Below are 15056 nucleotides of genomic sequence, written 5' to 3'. Positions count from 1 at the left end.
CGACGACACGAAGTCACATACTTATCATACATCTCCCTTCTTTACCCCTTTCAGTTGTCCAACTTTTTTTAGATGTCCACTACACTCTGGCGTCCACTCAGACAACCACCCTTTCATGTTACAATGCTACACTCACCACAAGGATTTGTACACTTTCCACAATCTAAGGCACATCAGCTTATTCAAATATTAAGTTTCTGTGGCAGTATAACTTGTCTACCAGTCCTTGCCCTTTTCCCCTCAGTGAGACCGACACCCTTACCAGATGCTCCAGCTCCATTACTCCTCAGCTTACCCCTATTCACACTTTCCGCTTAATTTAGTGTCTGTTCCTCTTAACTTTGTAGGAGGTCAGCAGTCTTACTGGCCTCTCTGTGTGACTCCTCTGCTTCTGCCTTGGTGAAACCCTTGAAGCTTTTCAAAAAGCTGGCGTTTCTTCTGCACTCCTGGTATGTTACCTCATCCCTCACTCTATAGAACCTTGGAGTACGTTCCCATGACCACTGCCTTCTTCCAGCACTGCATTTTTTGATCTCTTAATAGCACTGCCTTTCCTTGGTGAAATTCTTTTTCCTTTCCAGCTGACTTATCATATTTCAGTTTGCTTTTCATCCTCGTCTGAATTAAGTCTTGACGTACATTCTTAACTGTTGGCAGCAGCAGCTCTTGTTTAAAGGATAGCCGGGTCCTAAGTTGTCTGCTAATTATTATTTGTACTGGTGATATCCTCACATCACTTAGGGGAGTAGTGCAATAATTCAACAAGAATAACTGCAAGTCCTGTTTGGAGTAATCAGATTTTTTTATTATTTTCTTTGCGATTCCTACTGCCTTTTCTGCTAGTCCGGGTCCTTTTGGATAATGTGGACTTAATGTGATTATTTGAAAACCCCATTGTTTTGCAAACATGGTCATTTCATAACTTTCATATGGCATATTGTCCATGATTAGTTTTTCAGGGATTCCCAACCTACTGAATATTCCTGAGAGTATTGCAATGACAGATTTACTTGTCTTATTGTGCAACTGTTCTACCTCAAGCACCTAGATACAGGGCCGCTGCAAGGTAAATTGGCACCCTAGGCAAAAAACCTTAATGCCCCCCCCCCCCCCGCCTCTGCCGGACACCCCAAAAAAATTTTTCCTTGCCTCAAAATACATCACGTAAGCCTAAGATTTTGTCAACAACCAAATGTAACCATGCTTGTGTTTTTTTTTACTTTTTTACTTATTACTATTACAAATCATAAATAGGTCACCGTGGACTTTAAATAATTACTTATATCAATATAAACATTCTATACTGTTACAAAAATCCATTTTCATCTAGTTTCAATAATCGCTAAACATATTATATCAGCTTTTATGTGTCGTGCTGCGCCGCCCCCCTTTACTTGGCGCCCTAGGCGGTTGCCTAGTTCGCCTATATGGATGCGCCGGCCCTGCCTAGATAAGTAGTCTACTACTACTAGGTAGGATCTCCATCCATGTTCTGCTATGTCTGCTGACACAACCTGGAACGGGTAATCAGGAATCACAGTAATCAGAATTGGTTGTTTGACATTTAAGTAACTGAACCTCTAACACACATAACATGATAGTATAAAGTCAATTATTTGCATTGTGATGCTTAGCCAATAAAAATGTGATTTGACTTTCCTGACAGTGTTGTTGCATCTCTCATGTGTTTCATGAAGTAATTGAAGAGCATGCTGTCTAAGACAGCCCGGAACAATGAGCCTGTCCTTAAAGTATACTAGCCCCTTTTCAACATAAATTTCATTTCTAATGTTGTAGTAATGCTTTAGTTCTCACCCTTCTTCCATTCGAGTGAGCCACCCATTTTGTACATAATTTAAGACTTTACTTAAATAAATATCCTTGTTTGTTTATTCAACATACCTTTGATATCTGTCCCTTGAGAATACAACTTCAGCCATCCCTACAACATGAACTACTTCTTTCATTGTTGCATCATCTTCCACTGTTGTGGCCGGAAAGTTTCTAGACAACATATCTGCAACATACATTTTTGCTCCTGGTATGTAGCATTCATCTAAACTATATATCTACAACTTTAACCGTAACCTCTTAAGCCGAGTATTTTTAATTTGTACCATTTTCTTTTTCATCAATGTTACTAGTGGCTGGTGATCTGTATACACTGTTACTCTGTTGCCATATATGTAATAATGAAATTTTTCACATGCATAATTTATGGCTAGAAGCTCTTTTTTCACTTGTGCATAGCCTTGAACGGTTGCCGTCATGGATCGAGAAGCAAAATTTACCGGCCTGCAGTCTTGCAATAAACAGCAACCCAACCCATTTTGACTTGCATCACATTGTATCGTGATGTTTTTACTAAGGTCAAAGCTAGCTAACGTGGGAGCTGTGCTGATTAACGTTTTTACATTTTCAAATGCAGTCTGCTGTCTGTTGGTCCATGTCCATTAAACATCTTTCTTGAGAAGCTCTCTGGGTGGTGTAACCACTTCTGTAAAGCCTGGTACAAAGTTCCTCAGATAGTTCATCATGCCCATGAGTTGCTGTAAATCCTTTTTATTACGGGGTTCTTTCAAGCTCTCTATAGCAATCACTTTGTCCGGGTCTGGGTGCACTCCTTCCTTGCTCACTACAAATCCTACGTATTTAACCCGGGGAACACAATACTGAAACTTTTCTGAATTAAACTTGATGTTATACCTAATAGCCCTGGCCAACACTTTCTCTAAGATTATGTCATGCTCTTCTTTGGTGTCAGCACAGATTAATATATCATCAAAGTAAACAAACACTCCAGTTATGTCACCAAAGTACAGTAAGTCCTCGGTTTACGTCGGGGTTACGTTCCTGAAAACCGCGACGTAAATAGAAACGACGCAAAATGAGCCATGTTTCATGCCACCGGCCGACCACGGCCCAAGGTCGGCCGGAAGCGCTGGCATACAGACGTGACAACGGGCAATTTTATCAGCAAATGACAACCGACAGCGTGGGAAACAAGTCCAACTAGTACTTCTCAGCTTTATAGAATGGTTATTTAACCAGCTGCTTTATTACCTTTATTGATTGAAATATAAAAACATATATATAGTCGTTTGGAAGACATCTTATGAAGAAAAAATCATAAATTGCAGTGAGCTGATACTGTAGGCCTACTACAAACGCATTTAATCACGATAAAGTTAACAACGGCACGTTTAAAACTCCGGCCAACTCAATGATATCATAGCGACTGAAGTAGAGCTGTAGCAAACCGTATGTATTCGTTACTGAGTAACGGGTGCGGCATCTAGTAACGAGTAACGAAACGTTACACACGAATGCATTTCGTTACTCGCATTTTTCGTATGTTTTACGCATGCGCGCGCTTATTCGTTACAATGAACGATGTTTGTTTATTAAGAAAAGTATAATTTGGAAATTCGTCGCCCAAGTTTTTTACTGTTTATTAAAGGTATTGTGTGTGTAGACAAAGTTTGAGATTGGAACAGAAACAACGTAAGAAAGTATTTTTTACAAATTATAAATATGTATGTTTTTGTTTTTTATTATCGCGTATTTTCACGTTTTTTGTTCTTATCTTAAAAGAGATATTATAATAAAGCTGCTCTAATGAGATTTTATTGTTTCTTGGTTAACAAAAGCTGTTAATTATCAAATACTTTTAATTGTTTATATTCGATTTATTATTATTTACGCGACGTCATACTGTACGCGTACGAAATACGACTCAATTCGTTGCTGTTACATAACATAGCATGTTATGCGGTATCAGAAGTAACGAGTAACGATACGAAAGTAACGAGTACTAATTGTTATAGTAACGAATACATACGGGTACACTTTTTTTAGTTACTTTTATACCTCTACTGAAGTGCCAAGGAGTTGGACGAAAAGGGGTAGGAGAAAATGCTGTGTCGTTGCGGGAAGTAGATAACACTTCTACGTGCGAGATACGTGGGTGGCCGAGCGGGCGGGCTGGTAGTATTGCATCACCGCGCGGAGAGCAGCGGAGAGCAGGAAGCGTCCCTCATGATGTATGATAAGATAAGGCGGTGAACGTGTAGCTTACGCTACATAGCATAAATTAACTACCGAAGGAAACAAAGAATTATAAACGAATTATATACGGTGTTTTGGTTAAAATAAAGATTTACGGTCATTGTAAACGACGTTATTGTGAATCGGCGACAACTTAAATTGAAACATGAGTACTCAAACATTAGCGACGTTAATCCGAAACGACGTAAATCGGTACGACGTAAATAGAGGACTTACTGTACTTGTTGAGTTTTGACACACTTTGGGAGCACTGACTAGTCCAAAGGGTAATCTCAAGAACCTATAGCAACCAAAAGGCATGTTGAACGTGCATAACTTACTGGACTCCTCATCAAGTGGTACAAAATCCATCCTTTAGATCAAGTACTGAGAACCACTTCTTTCCAGCCAGACTAGGTTTCACCTCTTCTATAGTTGGAATGGAACAATACTCTCTCAACACATACCTGTTAAGGTCTTAAGGATCCAGACACAGGAAAAGCAACCCATTTAGCTTCTCTACAACCACTAATGTATGGACCCACTCCATCGCTTCTGAGCACCGCTTGATGAAATTTTTACTCTCCAGGCTCTCTAATGTATCATTTAACTTACTTTTGATCGAGAGTGGAACCCTTCTAGTAGAATTGGCTACTGGAACTGCATTCTCCTTTAATTGTAACTTACACACATCTGGGAAATATTCCACCCCCTTTAATAGCTTGCTTGTGCTTGTTGACAACTTCCTTTTGTTCACTGCCCTTCGTCCTATCTGAGTCAATTCTCCCTACTCTCTGTATAAGACCCAGCTCAACACACAAATTCAGCCCCAGTATTGGACTTGCTCCTTCATCTGGTACAACCATAAACTCTGCAAGAACTATCTTCTTATTTGTTTCACATTCCACTACTAGTTTACCTAACAACTTAACCTTAGACCTCGCAAAGGCTTGTAGTCTGACTGTTGTTTTGCTCATCGGGATCTTGGGACTCAGCTTCCTGTAGTCGCGGTACGGTAACACATTTGTAACTGATCCAGAATCCAGTTTGAACTGAATTTTCACAGTCCTTATGAGCACTTTTTTATACCACTCTTTAATGTTAGGTCCACTAGTGATCTGTCACACTGATAACACCTCAAGGTGATCAGAGTTACTGCTACTTTCTACACCATAACAACATCTTCCTGCTCCTCCCGGTGTTTTTGCAAGTGTCTTTTCGCAAGTTTAATTTGTCTTTATTTTTGCATGCCCCTACGAAATGATTAAAGCCTTGGCACTTATTGCATCGTTTCCCATAAGCTGGCCAATTCCGTACCTCGTGTTTTCTCAGACACCGAGTACACTCAATGTCCCGCTTGTCCCACGCTTGCACTTGTGCGCCCCACTGATGGTGTTTGGACACTTTTAGAGTAGGCCTAACCTCAAACACCTCCAGCAACGCCTGTCCATACGCTATAACCTTTGGATTTGCTTCAGCAATTTTAACTGATAGTATGTAACCACTTTATCTAGTCATATCATCACGTAACAATTTCTCCTGTGTTATAGATGTTGTAATTCCCAGCACCACTTGCGCCTTTAACAAGTTATTTTCCTGCTCTCCAAATTCACATGGTACACTCAACAACTTTAGATCAGTGTAAAACTTGTCAAACAGCTCGTTGTTGGCTTGTTTACGACTGAAAAATTTGTAAATGTTCATTGTCTCATTTTTACGTGGCATGCAATGTTTTTCCATTACAGCCGAGATAGTTTCAACTGTTTCTTCCCCGCCGTCCTCTACTCATTTCATTGCACTGTACACTTTTAACGCCTCTGTTCCCATCAGATTCTTAATTCTGGCAACTTGAACTATAACCGACTTCGTGTCCGTTTCTGTTGCTAAGAAGTACACTTGAACCTCCTGTTCAAATAGCTTAAAGTTCTGTACCACATTCCCACTCATGCTCAACGGACTTGGCTTTTTGAAACTCCATTTCGTGGCAATAGCGATGTGCTATTCCATTATTATTATTATTATTTTCCTATCCTTCGGATCCTACCAACTGCGCCATGTTCTGTTCCTTTTGTTTGTCTTTTAATAATAACTCACTCAACACATTGTACTTATTGTCTTTATTCACTATATCTTATTACATAATATTTTATCCTCTCACTCCTCTTCCACTGTCTCTTCTGCCCATTACTGACAACCTTCCCTTCATCATTTCCCACCTTCATACCAACCTCAACCTCTTAACTCCACAATTCCCTCACTCACATGCTTATCATACGATTAATCTATCATAAAGCAACGGTCAATCATACACTCAAGTGGTGACTGTAAGTCTTGTGCTTTAATCTCCGTACAGCAACAGATTAAATGTGATGGTATTATAACTAGTCTATGTGCATGCCAGCAAGCCACAATGTCTAAAAATCAAACTTAATTTGTAGGTATACACACTCCTCTATAGTTTGACATTTTGTCTATATACACCTATCCCTCACTTAGCATGTCTTCAGATTGCGCAGATTCATTTAGCGCGATGTCAATTTTACTGCCCCTGTTTGAATAGCATGTCTGTAAATTTCAGTTAGCACGAAATCTCAGCAGGCAAAAAAAAAGTCAAGCACGACGCCACGAAGTCTGTTTCAACTTCTGTAAACAACAGAAGTGCTGAGGGATACAGTTAGCCAAACAAGGGGGGAGGAGATGCGCCCGCAGGTATATCTACGCTATCGGCTGTTCTACAAACATCAGCTATGGCAAGTTAAATTGCGGCTATGGAGTGTAAAGAACCAAATGATTTCACGTTGGCGCATATGCTGCCGTGCCCTACCGTTGTCACCTGGCCGTGAACTCAGTCTAGCCAGTGGCAGGAAATTAACTCAAACAAAAGCAACTTCTGCCCATTCCGCTGTCGGTAACTGTACGTGCTTGATCACTCATAATGCATCGTGTTAAAGTATTTGAGACAAAACTAGAAGCATTACGGCACGCAGATTGTCATGAAGGCCACACTTATGTTGGTTGTACTTTAGTTTTAAGCAAGTCAACTGTGCGCACAATATTACGAAATAAGGACTATAGAAGTCTGATGCTGTCCGTTGTACTAGCGAGAATATATTTGACATTAGATACCGGAACAGAAATGAACAGATGATCCACGTGGAAAAGGTTGTTAAATGAATGTTGCAATGAAAAAAAAATCATTGGCCTGACAGGATTGGTGTGAACCAGGTGGTGATATGCGAAAAAGCACTTTAATTTTTGAAAAATTATTTGCAATTATCTGGACAGAAATATCAGTTTCACTATCAGTAAAGGATGGTTTGGAAAGATACGCGACGTGAGTTGAAGGTCATGCCCGGGCGAGCAAATCAGCCAGCCGCCTGACAACAAATTACATAACCACATATCTTTCGTTACGCGGTGTCGTATTTGTCATACTAAGTGCAATGGAAGGCCTATATAGATAAATGGTGTGACATATTTATAGTTGAGTTTTATTCAACGCATTTATATTTCGTCAAGTTTATTTTCCTACACAATTTTGGAACACATTAAATAAATTAGCCTTGCTATTTATGGAAACTAATGCTTTAGAATACGCGATTTCTAATAACACGAGCATAGGTGTACGCCTATCCCTCATTAGTACGACTAATTCGTTCCTAAAAATGTCATCTGCGTGCCCATCTGTTCCCTCCTTTTATGGCTAACTGTATCCCACACCACATCTGTTACAGAAGTTGAAACAGACTTCATGGCATCGTGCCACACTTTTTTTTGCCTACCGAGATTTCGTGTTAACTGAAATTTACAGACGTGCTATTCAAGTCTGGGGCAGTAAAATTAACATTACGCTAAATGAATCAGCGCAATCTGAAGACGTGCTAAGTGAGGGATAGGTGTATTAGAGATTCTGACTGAAGGAACAATGGTCTCAGGTTTAATTTCCAACCAGGTCTTGATTTTTCACTTGTAGAAAACTTCCTTCATTAGTCTTGGATAGGGTGTTGCAATGTACCTTTACTTCAATACTACGACCTCAATACTACGAAAGGCATTGGGAAACCAATACAGAATCCTCCTGCCATGAAAACCGTGGTGTTACCTAAGGTCGCTGTGCTAGGGAGTGAAAATCAAAGGGGCCCCTCCTAGTTAGCGGTGTATCTGTGTTGGTTAGGTGGGATGATAAATGTGGTGCTCACTGGTGCTTCTAGCACTGTGTTGCCTCTTAAGAGTGAGCGATAGTAAAATTTTTTGCTGTAGATTGGAATGAAATTTTGTCAAAAGTTTTATTTAGCTACTGTTGTTGTCTGTACGTAGTTTCGAAAATTTTCATAACATTTTAATTGAGATATTAAACCTTAAGTTTTAATAATTTAAAGCAGTTTTATACAGATTTTTAAAAAGTCTCGTGTCTGACGCGTTAACTATATATGCATGTAACCTTTTTGTTTACTAAAATAAAATTTTGTTTTAATAGGTGCAATAATTCTACCATAAAATAGTTAAATTATAAATCTCTGCATAATGTAGAAGTGCAGTCATTTATGAAATCGCCTCTTACACGTTACTAACATAATGTAGAGAGATGGGATGAAGCCCTTATAAAGACAAAGCACCATGGATATTTGTTAAGGCTAAAATATGTCAGAGCTATATCTGGGAAAGCCAAACGATGATCAGCTAATATTACCAATTTTTCACACGTAGCGAGTGCAGACATCTGTGAAACTATTTCCGCCTAAGGTCGTATTCGACGAATCAAAATGGAAGTTAAACTATTATACAGTAGAAAGAATACTGCATCGTTTGATACCTAACATATGTCTGTGCACTGCCTGGAAACTCTAATCGAAGGTTAGTTGAAAGTCCAATTTCGCGTTGTTTTTGGAATTTTACACGCAGCCGTTTAAAAATAATACGCGCTGAAGAGCGCTGAAGAGTGCTGCTAAGGATTGAGCAGCGGGAACTTCCCTGAACTAGGTACTACCTGCTCGTAGTGGGGACTGGCGAGACCGCGCTAAGCCGCTTATCTCTCTTCAAGATCAGGAAAGGGGGCAGTGCATTGTTACCTGCCTTTTTCTGACCACTGAACCATGGAAGTGCAGAGTATATTAGTGATGTCGTTCAAGTTCCTTGTGCCAGCCGAAAGAAACTTGCATCAACAGCTTCTATGTTCAAAGATGTAATTAGTAATCATATTGAATTCTTTAAAATTAATTTTTATTAACGTTACCGTATTTTTCCCTGTTCACTTACAATTTGGTTTATCTCACACATCTGCCTCCCTACTCTCAGTACGCCTTCATGGCCAGTGACAGTACACCTTGTTATCATTAGGCCCGTTATGTAATGATACGGAAACGTAATCAAACGGCAACGCATCTCGTAAACGCAAGACGACCATTTACGGTACTCCGTCAGCTCGTTCTACAGTGTACGGATTTCACGGAAACATAACAAAACTTGCGCCAATAAGCGTAAAAAATACTGACGTCACGCAACATCATTGTAAACAAGCTCAAACGTGAAATTTTAAACTTGCATCGGTTTTTATGTTTAGTTTACGTTGAATTGTGCATGATGACTTCTGTTTGATGCCTTTAACTAGTCAAACGGCTTATAATTAGAGACGCCTGAATTTCACGAATAGATTTCGTGACTGGTTGTATTGCATATCACTGCATCTCGTATTCACGTAACTGATTGGGTGCTTGTTACTCTCGTGCGTCTGGGCACTTAAAAAAATATATGTCAAATATCGTACCACGCGTACGCTAATGTATGAATAATCACTTACTGTAATTTTTACATCTCGGAATGCATTTATACACAACACATTCGGCTTCGTTTTGATAAAACTTAAACAATTAGCTTGTCGGTATTTCATGGTAAATTTATCAATGTACTGAAATGTCACTTTTTATTTTAAAGAAATAAGTTTTATATATTGCACTGTATCAAAACATAAAATTGTGTGAATTAGCACATAACAAACAAGGTAAACAACCTAGATTTCATAAAATCATTGCTACTTCCAACGGTTTTAAAGTCACAATGTATGTAGATTAACCGACATGCCGAAGGCATTACTTGTTGGAATTTCGCGCTTAATCTAGCTCTAAAACTAAATATTTCCATTCGTTAAAAGTGGGCCGCAAATATACTTCTGTTTGTTTATTGACATTGGTTTTTTTTTCACTTGAGCCATCGTCATTACCCAGCCTTTTTTGGCCGTTCAAAACTAGTATTCCCGAAAGAGAGGTGTACACCAAACTAGACTTTTTTGATATTCCAAACAGAAGAAATTACGTCTTAAATAATAAAGCGGAAACAACTAGCAAATACATAAATATCGTATGGGGAAGGTACCTGAGGGTAGGGTATCGTACCCCGAGTGCAGACTTGTTATTGGGCGCCTGTAGACATCTGCGTGCCCTAAGGGATGATAAGCAACGAAGCCCTGCAATGGTGAAGCGCTTGAATGAGCAGGGCGGTGGAAACGGGAGATCCCCGAGAAACCCCGCCAACCACGAAATCGGAATGATTCCTACATGCGAAATTCCGGGCTTCTGCCCCACTGAGATCCAACCCAGATCGCTTTGGTGGGAGGCGAGGGGTCTGACCCCTCGACCGCCGCGGACCCTAACATGATATTCAAAAACAAGAATAAAATGGACATGTACATGGTATACGTAGTGATAAAATAGTGCATTGCTATTAGCTGCATGGAAGAACGCATGCACAAGAGTTCGGCATTGCCCATTTCTCCATCTCTTTTACGCTTGCGGATGCGAATATGTGTACACTTACGTGTGAATGTAGAACGAACTTAGAGTGTTTTACGTTTCCCTTTTCGTGATACGTATACGTTTGTGTGTCACGGTCAAACGGGCCTAATCATTACTTGCATAGCCGTTTCATAAATAAATACTTAAAATTAAATGTACAACTCCTGTGCTCAGAAAACTGCTCGTAACTAAATAGGCACTTCGTTAGAGATGCTAAGACTTTGCTGCAACTATTTTAGTATACAACGTGTATTTTATTTAAATTTATTAACATTTCTGAATGCGTACTGCTGTATTTTCGTAAAATTAATACCACACACGTGATGTCACAGAAGTTGTTATTATGGCATAGTTGCAATGCACGTATTTCTGATGTCTCTATTGTTTTATATAATCATCCTAACTACACTATTAATTTCAATGAGAGTTTTTCATTTATTTGGAAAAAAAATTTATCTTGGTTTTCATCTGAAATAAGTGCATATGGCCTGAACACTGGCGAAGTACACTGCTTTCAAATAACACAACAACAATTTAAATTACAAAAAATTACAATTAAAACTTTTTATATATATCTGGTTATTTACTAAAAATATGTTAATGGAATTTTAAAGAAAATAGACCCTAGTTAACCTTAAAGAAACCGCGTGTCTATGAAGATTCGAACCACAAAACACTTTCTCTATATTAATCTTAACACTGCTAACTAAACATACCCCAGAACAAATGAACAGTAAGCACCAAAACGAAAATATTTAACAGAATTAGCATAAAATGTACAAAATAAAAAAGCTTTTTACAATAGCATAAAAAATACAATATACAATAAGTGCGGATGTGTCTTATAGTGCCTTGTTGTAATACTACTATAACAAGCATAATTTAGTGAATTATTTTGGACATACGCCATTTCTGTTTTGAACTGTTAGTCATGTAAAAAAACTCCGAAAATCAAATAAATAAATAAAAAAATTAAAAACAGTTACATAATTTCCAAAGAAAATCAAGACCGAGTCAGATGTATTCGAACACAGTCTGACCAGCAAGGAAAATAAAAATAAATATGGACAATACAACGAAAACATCACAGACCAAATATTTAACCTAAAAAAAACTAGACAGCACAAGAATTCCGTGAAAGGAACTTAGTCATGAAAAATAATGAATTAAACATAGACGAACACAGTGGACATACAGTGAGACAGATTAGATGCAAGCAGACAGAAAAACTGGACAATGCAGCAAACACATAAACACAACAATGAAAATAAAGAATTATATGAACAAGACAACGACAACAGCACTAACGAACACAGAAGTTTTTCAATGGCGGGAACAGATGTCAGTTCCCGAAACGTCGCAACTACTGTCTGCACTTAACGATTAAAATGTTGTTAGGTGTTTTACATTACCTGGAAGACATATGTTAATATTATACAAATTGAAACCATATTACAAAATTTGCATCTTCGTTTTGCAGATGACGTGCCATATAACATGTATATTTTCTTTGAAATTCTATACAAATCGGCTGCAACAAAAGACCTAACTATAAAAAAGTGTTCAACATTTTGTTTTAAATTACAGCATTTTGGAACAGATGTTGAAACTTATACAATTTTTATTTCTATAAATTTTGCAATATTATGCATGCAGAAAAAATTCTCTTTTCTTTATTTAAAATACTTCGCAATGAAAAATCAGATACATCAATCACGGTTAGGTTTTTTAAGGCATCCTAGGTTTAGTATATATATTTAAATGAAATTATTTACATTAAGAAGATTAATGGATATTATTGTTGGCAAAACAGTTCACAATTATACTGACAAATTTGGACGTTGTTTGACTAAATGGTTTTTTATTTATGGCGAGTTGAATTTGACAGATGTTTTGATGTGCGTGAGCATGTACTGCACGCACTAGCAACTGACGATAAAAAATAGCGGACGCGCATACACACTCCTTGCGCCTTACACATCCCAGCTACATCACAGGACAAGATCGCTACCCCCTCCACCCCCTTCTGTTTTGCTCTTCATAACGGCCCAACCCAACCCCAACCGCTCTAGCTAGACACAGTGGCGGCAGCTAATCCTGCTTAATTGACCCAGCTACGACAACGCTCTCTATAAGGATATTCTGGAACTTTTTGGGAGGCATTTTCGTGACATCGGTGGCTCCTCCTCGATTTTGTCATTTCCTCCTTCCGTCTCCGGCCTGTCGCTCACTCTTAAGCCCAAGGCTCTGAACTGGCATGCAGGCTTCTCATAGTGCATAGGACAACTATGAAATTGCAGCGATAACCATAACATTATATGGCGGAGATAATAAGACAAAGATATAATGAAAGTACTCGAGTTCTTTTAAGAATCTGTACCAGGTGTTTCAGTCTAAAAATTATTCTGTAAACGTGCGTTTTAGCCCTTTTCGCTCTCCCAAAAATATACAGTTTACAGGGTGTGCTCCATAAGTAATATGACCCAATTCATAAGAAAACATTTATTAAACATATTCGTACAATTAGTCAAAAATATTCTAAATAACACCATCCGGCATCAATACACTTCCTTGTTTCCAGCCCTGGAAGTATCCTGGAAGGCCTTCTCTGGAATGGAATGTCCTTTAGAGCCAGTGTAACATAAGTCTGGATGTTTTCAATTGTGTCCCAATGTTTCCCATTCAGGGCTCCTTTTAAGCAAGAAAACAAAAAAAATGTCTGCGGCAGGGAAGGGAGGGGGGGGGGAAAATCAGGACTGTAGGGATGCTGGGGCACCAGTGGGGTGTGTCTCCTGGCCAAGATATTGTTGACGATGAAGGTGCTGTGGCTTGTCAAGTTGTCGTGTTCTTTTTTTCGTCAGTCTTCTTTTTTGGGACCAGTTTGGCGCAACCTTTTTCGTGTTCCAATTTTCAATTACAATGCGATAAACTGTTGTTTTCGTCATGTTAAGAGTTTATGCTGTCAATTGAAGGCTCAACCGTCAGTCATCATTCAAACAATTATGCGCATGCATCACATTTTCGTTGATTTGCCCTCTGCGGGATTCATCAGCGATCTCTTCTCGGCCCTCCTTGAACGACTTGTGCTGTTGGAAAAATTGTGATTTAGACAAGAAATCACTCCCAAAGGCCTGCTGAATTAATGGACATGTTTCGGTGGCGGACTTGCTAAGTTTAAGGCAAATTTTGGTAAGTGTAACATTTCTCCATAAAACGATACATCACGCTGTTTTACATTAATTTAAAACGGGGTTCACGGGAACGCACATCCTGACTCTTCGGCAGCTTGGAAGCAGCTGAGACCATGCGTATTTTGAAGCCAGAACCCCCCCTGCACGTATGCTTCTGTGTATCATCGTGTCAGGAAAAAAATTGGTAGCCTTACTTATGGAACACACCCTGTGAAAATAAAATAAGGAAAAATAACTACTCATCTTTCCTCTTAAATAGACACCACTTGGATATTTCAAAGTTATTTAATCACTTTTTTTTTTCTGAAGCACTGCCAGGTGAGCGTGCACCTGTGAGATATTACAATAATGGTCAACATTAATTCAATATAGCTGTTTAAAAAGTAGACAAAAAGTATTACAAAATGTAACACCAAATATTTTCTATTATGATAATCAAGTGAACTGGTTAGTTTGCCAATGGCAGCACTTAGTATTTGGCAATGATTTCCCTTGCTGCCATGTTGACTCTACAGTTTTGGACTGTTCATTCAAGTATTAATCCATCCCACATCAAGTGGAACAGCAGTAAAATTCAAAAAGAAATTGATAGTTTGTGCTTGCTTACAGCACACAATGTTTCAGATAAATTTCAGAAATGTAACATCATCTTACTGAAACATTGATACGTCTTCTATAATAAAAAAACTTTTATGAACTTTCGTACTATATCTAATCAAATATTTGATGTAATGCCAGTCCATAAAATGGTTATTTAAATATTGGTGTATTATTATTTCTAGGTACTACCAGGAGGCATTTTATTGGATATTTATTCAATCTTGCAAGACTGCAACAGAGCCGCTTTACCATTAGAGGAGCAAATTGTATTCCAATAAACTATTTAAGTGATTAAATTATTGAAGGTTGTTTCTTACTCAGAATTGATATGCTGTTAAGATACTGGAGATTATTGCAAGGGAATTACCCTCTTTTTGTTGTCTCTATATGGTAACTAAGCTGACAGGTCTTGTATATGTTAACAAATGCG

General features: G+C 38.5%; 1 protein-coding gene across 8 annotated transcripts in view; it reads left to right on the top strand.

Moving 5' to 3' along the window:
* Nucleotides 1–15056, top strand: part of LOC134546194 (sodium/hydrogen exchanger 10-like) — a 405401-nt gene that overhangs the window by 340828 nt on the left and 49517 nt on the right. Inside the window, exon 22 of one of the 8 annotated variants that reach the window (XM_063388795.1) lies at nt 14809–14930. The exons of the other annotated variants lie outside the window; for them this stretch is intronic. The gene's annotated coding sequence lies outside the window, so the exon portion shown is untranslated. Of the gene's footprint in view, nt 1–14808; nt 14931–15056 lie in introns of those variants that run through there. 8 annotated transcript variants of the gene reach the window in all.

This window comes from Bacillus rossius, chromosome 1, assembly GCF_032445375.1.
Source record: "Bacillus rossius redtenbacheri isolate Brsri chromosome 1, Brsri_v3, whole genome shotgun sequence".
NCBI classification, from domain to species: domain Eukaryota; kingdom Metazoa; phylum Arthropoda; class Insecta; order Phasmatodea; family Bacillidae; genus Bacillus; species Bacillus rossius.
The sequence above is the reverse complement of the archived record's forward strand: the minus strand, read 5'-3'. Positions and strand labels throughout refer to the sequence as shown.